Raw genomic sequence first — 9,677 nt, 5'->3', positions numbered from 1 at the left:
TGTCTTGTTTTATTAAGTACAAAACGCCTTTGCAGTTCACCAAGTAAATTAAGTTAAAGTACTTAACTTGAGGTAGTTTAATAGTGTTTAGATGCACAGACACTCAACTATGTCAGATTTGGGAAAACTTTTTTTGGAAATTTCTTCTGCACACCCTTCTAAATTGTTGTTAATAAGAAAAAACACAGAAAGTCCTCACATCTGAGGTTAAGATGCACATGAATATATGAAATAGTAGCGCGGTAGCTTATTGAGCAGATCAACTGCCTACTTCAGGGTTACTTCGCATCACATTTTGACATATGTAGCTGAGACTTTTATCCAAAGCGACGTACAATTGACAGGACAGGGTCAGACGGTCCTTGAAGCGACTGGGGGTTATGGGCCTTGCTCAACGGCCCAACGGTAAGATCTCTCTGCTAGCCTTGGGATTTCAATCACCAGCCTTCAGCTCATGGGAATAGCAGGCTAATGTGCTGAGCTACACACACACACACACACACACACACACACACACACACGCACACACATGTAGGGTAAACATATCCTTATGGGGACCGCTCATTCATTTCAATGGGAAAAATGCTAACGCTAACTATGACAACCTTAACCCCTACCCTGCCCTAACCATAACCATAAGTAACCTAACAAAATACAAGAGTTTTTGCATTTTGAGTTTTTTCATAGCAGTCACCAATTTTTATAAAATAGAGTTTTCCCTTATGGGGACCAGGAAACCAGTCCCCATAAGGGATAAAAAATGGATATTTATCACGTTATGGGGACATTATGTCTCCATAAGGATAGGTAAACCCGCCCACACACACACACCTTGTATTTGAATTGTACCACTGCAATGTGTGTCGAGTCTGCATGAGTCTCTCCCTGCAGTCAGTTGATTTAGGGCAGGGGTCACCAACATGGTGCCCGTGGGCACCAGGACGCCCCCAAGGACCACACGAGTCGCCCGCGGACCTGTTCTAAATATAGCACAACTCACCAGTGAGCAGCGTCTAAAATTTAATTTTATCCTGTTGCTATTCTTCTTTAATCATATTTGCATTTATATAGTATCATTAATCATTAATAGTAATATATAACTAAAGGTAAACTGAGCAAATTTGTTATTTAAGAAGAGTGTATCAAACTGGTAGCCCTTCGTATGGCTCAGTACCCGTGAAGTAGCTCCCAGTTTCAAAAAGGTTGGTGACCCCTGATTTCGGCTCTATAAATTGCCCGTAGTGGGTATGCCCTCCAACAGACTGGCACACCATGCAGGGTATCCATCCATGGCCGTGTCTCCTAACCTGGTCCTTGGGGTTGCTGCTCCCTCCCAGCTGCCTCAGACAGGGTTCGAAAATGTGGGCCCTCTGGGGGTCGCGGGGGACCGGGACCACTGCTCTATGATGCCTCAGACCCCCCCCCCCCCATGCCTCTTAATAAGCAGTTGGAAGATAAGGAGTCATAGGAAAAGACTCAAACATATATGACTTTTGTGTGCAATTCAGCAGCTTTCGGTTTTTAAAATCCACGTAATACAATTGAGTACATTATTCCTCTACAAGCAACACAAAGGACTTGGTAAAGCTATTGTATTAATTTAATTGAATTGTAGCATTAATGACCTTAGCAAAGGTCAGGCGGTTTAGGATTAGCTTAATGCGTAGTGTAAAGAGTAATTCACCAGCATATGTAAATACATTAAACTCCCAGGCATTCCATTGTTTATCTCGAACAAAAGACCATTCGTATAACGATTCAGTGAGTATTTAACGTAATTCCATAGTGCAATCGCATCCCCTTTTATTGTGTGAGTGACATAAAGCATAACCGAAGGCCTCACATTGCAATCAGCACTTTGGATCTGAAAGAGGAAAGCGGAAGAGCACATTATTAGTTTGGAAGGGGAAGGGACGACAAAGCAGCGTGGGGGGTGGCGGGGGGGCAGGGGAGAGACACCGACGAGAGATGGAGTGGAGAGGGAAAGGGTGGAGCAGGGATGCACCTCCGACAGCAGTGACAGAATGATGCATCACATGGGGGGGGGGGTTCGTTAGAGAATGCTTCCTGTCGGGCTGTCGGCAGCACCGGGTGAGATGAACTCAGCGTTTGCCCGTGTGCCAATCGCCAGCAGAAGGGGGCAGCTTCAGACCTTGCCAGCGTCGACTCCGCGAAAATCTGAAAATATTGTATAGTTCGTATTATTAGAAAAGGAGATTAAAAGACAAAGAGCAAGACTGAGCAGGTATGGACATACATAAATAACTAAGCTGTTCACTGGCATCAGGGGAGACAGCCTTGTGGCCTGTGTTCAACACCCCCACAAACATCCTTAACAAATCAATTCATTTAAGCTTCTCCTGAAATAGCAGGTGTACAATTTGTCCTTTTTGTATGCCTACCGACACTGTCAAGCATGTTTTCAACAATAACCCTCCGGATCTAGCGGGAAATGCTGTGTTTCAGTTAGACAACTTCAATGCACAGGGATAAAAATAGCCCGGTTCAAGATTCAAAGCGCTTGGGGCTTGGTTTAGTATAGAGTGCAAACCCAGCTCACAGTTTGAAATTACTTCTTTATTTCCCCTTCTTGGTTTAAATCCAGATGTATTTTTTCCAGCCATTTGATGAAATCGAGCAAAGCCGATAATCGAATCTTTTCCAAACCTGACCACTTTTCTGATGAGCACAGAAATGACGGGATCGTCTAAGAGAGACACGCCGGTGTTCATTACACTAGAACTCAGCAGACGGTTCACATTCATTCAACATCTTCTGAAATCAGACAAGTGTTTCCTCAAGCATTAAAAATAGCTGATCTGTAGTCCAAACACAGCTTGATCTGGCCTTACCTAAGTTATTTTATTTTCAAGCTTCATCTTAACGGCCGTACGTGTTTGGCTTAACTGGGCAGACTTCCTCCATAATTAAGGCACAATCTTAAAGCTGGGGAATTCGCACAGTCAATCAGTAAGTAACTGGAAGTCAAACCAGATACTTCCAGAATTTGAATTCCAATGATAACTTTGCCTGGTGGGACAGAGAAGAAAAATAATTACCTCCCCAAACCCCTTTGTAAGTACTTGAGGTTCTGTGTGAACGACCACACACACGCAACCATGCACCCACAAACAGATTAAAAAGTCCATACAGTTTCTCTTTCAGTACCTGTCTATTATTGATAAAGTACCCACAAGCCCCAGAGTCCGCTGTTACCGTTTTTATCCTCATTTTCCTCCCGCTTTATTACTGTCAACTTGTTTCTTTTGTGTGTGGTTGTCGAGAGAAAGCAATCTTTCCTAGTGCTGCAGACAGATTCGGAACGGGGAAAGAGGCAAAGGCGGAGGGGAAGGCCTGATCTGGAAAATGGGAGAGAGAAGGAGATAGAAGGAGGAATGGAATACGCGGCACATTGCTAACTCCGGTAATTTGGCTGTCTTAGTTGTCGACCTGACGACGATGGGAGGCGACACCTGAGCGATTCGGCCTCAGACGCACGCCGGGCCTGATGAATATTTTCCAGAACATGCTGCAGGTTCGTTTTTCTGGCATTTTGGGTTGGAGTGCATGAGACTTCGCTGCACTTAAAAAAATAAACAAAGGTGAGCTCTAATACGATTGGCTCAAAGTGATGCAGGGAAAAAAAGAACTGTATTTCGCAGTTAAAGCAAAGTCGGAAAGAAATGAATCGATGTAAAAAGATTCCTGTAAATCCTATATCCTGTGTCTCATATTATGTCAGGTTTAGTTTAACAAACGCAGACAGAATCATCCTCAGCTGTATGGGAAATTGAGAGTATTCTGAGGCGATTAAAGAACTGATCCCCAGAACAAGGGACTTTTCTTAAGAAAATATGCAGCCGTTTAAATGTTCGACACGTGAACGCCTTGAATGATGCACTAAACAAATAAGTGTAAGTAACATAAATCTCTACGAGGACGAGGGTAGTAAAAGCATGAGGAAGTGGACTGCGATGTCTGACAACTGACTGTAATGGGGAAAAAATGAGAATTGTTTTGTCTGAGTCTGTCAGAAGCGAGGAGGTAACAATGGTCACGGGGTCACAATAAGCTGCGTGGAGCTTGTGCAGCGGTAGGAGGGTGACAGGCGGGTGACGGGCAGCGTTCTGTGACCTCCCTCCCCAACTCGCATGGAGTTCGACGGCCGGCGTGAGCTGGATCTCGGGGGTGTAAGCGAAAGTGAGTCAAACGGCCGCCAGCAGAGAACAGCGTCCGACTGAGTCGCCAGAGTAGAACTGGGTGTTATGAGTCAGTCGTGTCAGCCTGCGACCTCCGCTGGCATGTATCACCCGTGACAGGACACCTCCACCCCCCAAGCTCCAATAATGACGGGGAACTTGAGGAGACTCACAGTTCCAGCTTGGTGCTGGGGTTTCATTCCGGCGCCTGAGAATTCCAAGCCTCCCTCCATTCCTCCTCCTCACCCACTTCCCCCGCTTGTTAACCTTTTACCATGCTGCCTCCCTCTCTTTTACCACGGTTGGGTTAACTAATAAGGAGCCTTTCCGGAATGTTCTCCCAACCGCTGTGGGGTGGGTCTCGCTCTAAGAGACCGTGTCACCACTCTGGGAAGTGCAGACATCCTGTGAGGCGGGAGACACGAGCCGGTACGCCGCTGCAGTCACGCGGGGCCAGATCGCGGCGCGTTTACCTCTGGTGGCGAGAAAGTGCTAGAAAGTCAGGAGGACACGGCAACAGTCGCCTTCCCGGAGGAGTGAGCTGAGGCTGAGCAGATCGAGCAGCGGCAGCTGCTCTCCCGGGTGTGTGAAGCGTGGGTGTCTGTTTCTCACTAAAGCCATAATGTCACCTCGATCTGGCAGCCATCTAAATAAATAGAATTCGAACCCGCAGGGGAGCTTGGGGTATTTCCTGCGAGCGCTCAATCCCCAGTCACCGGCGGTAACGCTACGCTGGGCCCATCTCACACCGGTCGCGCCGTGTGGGAAGCTCTCTGCCCGTGCTTGACGTTCCGTGGCCGTTCTGCCGCTCGGAACGCCGCTGAACTTAAACGTTTCGCCATTCCAGCCGACGTCCCATAATTTCGCTTTAATGAGATCCGCGTTACTTCATATGTCATCCGGCGCAAGAACAAAAAAAATAAAAATACGGCGCTCAGTAATAATGGTAATAGCTAATGAGCTCAATGCCGTTTCCGTCACCCCCCCCACCCGGCGTAATGTATGGGACTGTAAGCGTATCTAAATGCGATTAGTAGCACTTCCATCTTGCGGCTGGCTAATGCGTTCGCCAGACGGCCGTGGACATCTGATTACGACAGTTTGTATGTGAATCGTTGCCAGCGGTACGTCGCTCGAATAGAGATTCTTTTGATGCCATTCCAAGATCCATTCTCTTAATGCCAAGCTGCAGCTGAAAGGCCGACTGCGAGGCGCTCTCGCTGGGGAGGGCACGCCAGTAGCCGGGCCCGGGACAGGATGCTAGAATTACGCGACGCATTTCATTAAAAGATATGGACAAAGGTCACGTTTCTGCCGTTGGTTTTTCGCTTTTATTAGAAAAGGGGACCGGGAGGCCGTGTGACCGAAGCGGCCCGCGATGACGACACCGGCCCCCGGCCACCGAGGCTCGGAGAAACTGAAGGAGCAGGAGGGGTTAGCCAGGTGCACTGGGGCCGGTGACCTCATCCGTTCCCTTTGGGGTCATGTGACTCCTGCCTGACAGAACAAATGTCACGCTCCCACACATCACACCCCTCCACCAACCCCCCTCCATCCCCACCACCCAACCATGAATTTACCCAGAATCCCACAGTCCTTTAAGATCCATAGGTTAATTACATCCCCCATACAGATTAAAAAAAAAAAACACTCATTTAATGCCTGGACTCTATCCCAGGACGGCGCAGGGCAGGACCCGTGTGACCACTGGGAAAGCATGCAGAGTCCTGACATATACAGCTAGGGGGGCATATATAATCATCGGTTTTAAAGTAGTGGGGCCGTCATTGGGAGGTATGTGCAGAAGCGAAGGACCTTATGACCCTCGTCGTGAATTAAGGAGGCTCAGGCTTGGAGCTGAAGTGCATTCTGGGCCGCGCTGAATCGCCGCTGAGTTTTCGGTCTGCGCTCGGGCCCTTCTTCATGTGACGTCGGGTAACGCGGCGAAAGCCCAACCCGCGGCGAAACCCCAAACTCCCGGCAACGGCTCCACGCTCATGTTGCTAGGACACCAGCGGCGAAAGTTCCATCCCGGAACACTGGCTCCTTCCAAAACCGCTAATCCGGCAATTTGTTTCTTTAATCGAAAGCCTGAAGAAGAGATGGGGTCACGGCGGAAGTTCAGGAGGCGTGCGTCCGTGGGCAGATCCAGCCTTTAATTAGGCGAGCCGCTGTTCGGAAAGGACACACATACGAACGCTCTCACGCACACACCCACACACATGAGACGGATGTACAGCATAGCAGGGCAGGGAAGGTGGGGCTGAATTTGGCCAGGACTCGCCGCTACTTCACAGCAACTCACCCTGCTCTAGCCTCCCGTCTGGGAACCTGTGTTCGGAAAGGAATCCCTCTCCCAGCAGCAGAATTCCTGCAAACCCAGGTCCTGCTGACTGTGTTCCTCCTGCCAAATGAGAGATTCCGCACTGAATCAGCAAGTTACCGAATAAATATGCCAACAAATGAAGGAGCTCCGTTTCCTTTCTTTGCTGCCGTTTGGAAGATGCCTGCTGTGCGCTCACCAAAAGCCTCCTTCTGCCGATTAAATCCCAAATTTCAGTCTAGTTAAACATGCGGGCTATACTGGGACATTGTGTCTTCAGGATAAATGGACTGTCTGTATCTGTCCATCAACCAATCAGAAAGGCGCAATGACGGCGCTACCTGCAACTATGCCCTGAACACTAACTGATCAGCAGAGTGATTTAACTGAGCTGTCAATCTGAGTGTGTGTGCGTATATATATATATATATAATTATGAAATTAAATTGAGTTGGTGGACTCGAGAAGCCCGATTAATTAATCCGTTTAGTGTGCAGGTAACTTTAATTACCGTAATTACCATTACCCCATATAGTTATCCCAGCGTAGTCCAGTCTCAAACCATCTGTTTTCAGGTTGCAGATTTAAACATCTTTAAACATCTGTTTATATTACAAATCCTACTTATTTATTAATTTCATTGGAAGCGTGGCCCTAAATTGTACCGAAGATGCGCGGAAATTATTTATATGGATCTATGGTCGTATTTATTCATTCATTTCATGAGGCTACAGTTGCGCTTTGGGGCTTGGCTGGAATATTTTTCTTCGCTATGATTTTAAGTGAAGAATCTGATAAAACAGAGCTAATTTTTTTCCTGAGGTTTTATCTCAGACCCCATTGAGAATCGTGGAAGGGCCCATAATTGCATGTGCCCATCAGACCGTGATTAAGGTGTCTCTGGACTCACTGGCAGAGTGGGTGCCCCCCTCCCCCCCAGCTCCACCCTCACCCCCTCACCCCCTCAGCTCAGGATGCACTCAGCAAGTGGAATCCATCACCTCTTCATTATCGACCGATCCATCAAGCCATGTTTACCAAGGAGAATTCCGTTGTTGCGGGGCAAACACGTCCACAGCACGTTATCTACCTACTGCCGCCCTGAGGGGATGTTCATTCACCCCCACCCCCCCCAGGACAGTCACATGATACCTATCTAACAGGCCCCATGCACCTTCCAAAAATTCCAGTTCTCTTAAGCATCCAGGCTGCATTGCTGTGAAACTAATAATAATTTAGCTCTATAATCACATAACCAGATATCTTTAATTCATTTGTTTAATCATAATATTTATATCTACATATACTTATTGTTTTGTATTTGTACTTAGTTATATAATTTTCCAGTTATATTATTTTCTCCCATATTCCCCATATAAGGTTTACAGAGTCTGCCCAGTTGGTGGTATAGCGACCAAGAATATATAGTCATTACCAGAGGGTTGACAGTTTAAGCTACAGGAAGTCATATCATTGAGTAACGCACTAAACGCAGACCGTTTATACTGTATAAATGGGTAAAGTTGTAGCTCTGAATAGAAACATTAGGTCGGTCAAACAAAGCGTATTCAATACCGCACTTTAACAAGCGATCTGTCACATGATCCTTTGCAGCAGATTTTCTCCAGCCTCCAGAAGATCTCCTGAACTTCTCATTGGGAACATTGAGTGAGCAGACTGCTGAACTTAATGTTTTTATAGCCATGGTATTCAGCCTGGTGTGGGAATGACATGGCGGCTTCAGACCGCTTCTCTCCTTTATTTCTTTCTTTGCGTTCCGCCGTTTCGTCTTTGAGGATGCCGCGTTGTTTTCTCACGGCCTCTGCGGCGTGGCGTGGCCTTCACGGAATTTCCCGGTACCACACCTCAATCTTCCAGCCGATACCTTTTAAAAGGACTCCGGGTCAGACCTTTAGGAATGGAGGCTTCGCCTAATGGGCTGGGCCTCTCAGTTGTGCTTCTCAAAAGTGTGGGGTGTGGATGATGCCCCGCCCACTCTCATGATGTCATAGGAACCGTCCCACAATGCCAATGGCTTTCATTGCATCCAATGTTCCTATTGTCCATCCCATGGGATCTGAGTTTGGTCAGCAGGCCAAGTAATCCTCCCTGTTACCGTATAAATGCCTAATTCGAGCTTATTAGGGTCAATTATCTAACTATGCATGACGAAGCCTAGCAGTGAGGCACAAGGATGGAGTTTGTCTGCATGTACGTACAAGTCATGTAATAACATACGGCTCAGGGGAAGGGGCTGATGGTCCACTTCTACCTGTTATTTTCTTCTAAAGCTTTCTTAGCACCAGACTTTTTTTTTATTGCCGGCTTTGTCAGAAGTTTTGCAAATAAATCTTGCCGAACAGGAAAGTGAGAAAGGTTTGAGTCAAATTATAATGTGTCTTCGGCTGAGTGGGTGCGGCGGCGATGAGCCGCTCAGATCACAAGCCGCATTCCTCTGAACTCAAGTTACGGTTAATGTGAAAGTTACGGTAGCTCCTGCGGTCGGTGTCGTCGCTGCAGAGTTTGACCTTTTGCACAAAACGAGGGGAAGCCAGTTAAACATAATAAGTCATTTGAAAAGCTCAAAGGCTTCCGGATGGATTTCCGGTGCCTCGATTCCGGCTGGGCGAGCCGTATATGTTCGGAGGTCCCCACCTGCTTAGTGTTGATCCCCGTCTCCAAAGCGAGTGCAACATCGCTCAGAGAACCTCAGCTCATTTGCACTCTCCGTGGCACCACCACACAAAGTGCGTCGGTCAGGGGATGCGCGTTAATGGGACTCACAGTGTTTACATTTCGCCTTGGAAAAAAAAACACACACACACATGCTATTAGGCAGGTGGGCTCTACAGGGGACCTGCGATCAGGACTTAAAACAAACAAAGCGCTTCACGTCTATACAATGCAATAAATCGCTTTTTATGCACGACAAATAGATCTGCTGTTTTATTAAAATTAGGGAAGATGAACCAACACACACCCAAAGCTCTCTCAAGGAACAGGAAGCCTGGTTCATACCCTTCACACGTCCTAAATGATCACAAATAACCATTAACTAACCAGTTACCTGCTTACAGGGAATAAATGGGCACTTGAAAATGTGTTTATTCAAATGTCTCTTTCTCTTAGATCAAATTAAAAGCAATGCCACTATT

General features: G+C 47.1%; 1 long non-coding RNA gene across 2 annotated transcripts; it reads right to left on the bottom strand.

Moving 5' to 3' along the window:
• Nucleotides 1-1,645: 1,645 nt before the first annotated feature.
• On the bottom strand, nt 1,646-8,291 carry LOC111853575 (uncharacterized). 2 transcript variants are annotated; one of them, XR_002840486.2, is made up of 3 exons: nt 8,103-8,291; nt 6,505-6,603; nt 1,646-2,178 (listed from the first exon to the last, which is right to left on the bottom strand). It is a non-coding gene; the product is annotated as an uncharacterized lncRNA (long non-coding RNA). The 2 variants fall into 2 exon arrangements; XR_011984597.1 differs by lacking the exon at nt 8,103-8,291 and adding an exon at nt 6,722-6,783.
• Between the last annotated feature and the right edge of the window lie 1,386 nt (nt 8,292-9,677).

This window comes from Paramormyrops kingsleyae, chromosome 21, assembly GCF_048594095.1.
Source record: "Paramormyrops kingsleyae isolate MSU_618 chromosome 21, PKINGS_0.4, whole genome shotgun sequence".
Lineage (NCBI taxonomy): Eukaryota > Metazoa > Chordata > Actinopteri > Osteoglossiformes > Mormyridae > Paramormyrops > Paramormyrops kingsleyae.
This window is presented reverse-complemented; position numbering and strand designations above follow the sequence as displayed.